Consider the following 1,404-nt stretch of genomic DNA (forward strand, 5'->3'; position numbering starts at 1 on the left):
CTACACTTTGGGCTGCTAGCCATAAGGCTAGCAGTTTAAAGTCAGCAGCTGCTCTGTGGAAGAAAGGGAGAGCTCTCTACTCCCATTGTGAATCACAGTCTTAGAAACATATGGGGGCAGTCCGACTCTGTCCTATGGGGCTACTCGGAGTTGGAATTGATTCTGTAGCAGTCAGTTTGGTTTGGGGGTTGTTTGTGTTTGATAGTGCAGTGGTTAAGTGCTCAGCTGCTAACCTAAAAGTCAGAGGTTCAAACCCAATAGCTCCTCTGTGTGAGAAAGACGTGGCAGTCTGTTTCCATAATGTTTACAACCTTGGAGTGATCCTATAGCATCAACTCAAGGGCAGTGGGACGATGGATACCTAACACATTACCAAACTTTAGTGCCTTAAACCAATGACCATTTTACTGTATCACTTATATTTGGGCACCAGGAATTTAGGCAGAAGGTGGCAAGGTAACCCTTCTTTTCCATGTGGCATTGATGGGGTGACTTGATGGTGGATGAGCTTGTGTTGAGGGTCCAAGACGACCTCATTCACATATCTGGTGCCTCAACCAGGACATCTAAAAGGCTAGACTCCACTTGGACCATTGCCAGAGGATTCACATTAGGCTTTTGCAGCATGGGAGTCCAGGGTCATCAGATTTCTTATAAGGCTGCTCAGAGCTAAGGAGAAAACATCATAAAAAAGAAAACCAAAGCTTCAAGGCCTTCGGTGATATAGATGTGGATGACATAGAGGTGGATGTCTCATAGAGTCCCGTCCACCAGCGTCTGCATGTGAAAGGCACTGGAAACGTGGCCAGGACTGTCACAGACTATATGGGCATGTTTGAAACCTGCCTCAGTGTTCCTCTTTTTCTTAGAGCCCCTGTTTGGGCAAAAATTAGGACTCTGTGGTGATGACTTTCAAAGGGGACTCTAAGTGCCCAGGTTTAAGAGCAGGTAGGACCTGGTTTACTGATGAATTTAAAGAGAATAACTCCAAATTGGTGGTAAGGTGGGTGTGGGAGGCCTGGTAGGGCATGATCAAGGGTAATGTAACAAAGAGGAAGTGCTGAAACTCTGGTGGGGACTGAGCATGATAGTGGGACAGGAAGAAAGTCAAGGGAAATAGAGGAAAGAACTGGGAGGCAAAGGGCATCTATAGAGGTCTACATAAAGGCATTTACACATACAAATATATTTAAATATGAGGTGGGGAAATAGATCTATTTACCTATATTTATAGGTTTAGTATTAAGGTAGCAGAAGGACATTGGGCCTCCACTCAAGTATTCCCTCATTGCAAGAATACTTTCTTCTATTAAGTTGGTATTCTATGATGCTCACCTTCCCTACACAACCACTGAAGACAAAGCAGGTGAATAAGCAAATGTGGTGAAGAAAGCTGATGGTGCC

Source organism: Echinops telfairi, unplaced genomic scaffold (assembly GCF_000313985.2).
Source record: "Echinops telfairi isolate 266 unplaced genomic scaffold, ASM31398v2 ScPeMD7_7424;HRSCAF=8462, whole genome shotgun sequence".
NCBI lineage: Eukaryota > Metazoa > Chordata > Mammalia > Afrosoricida > Tenrecidae > Echinops > Echinops telfairi.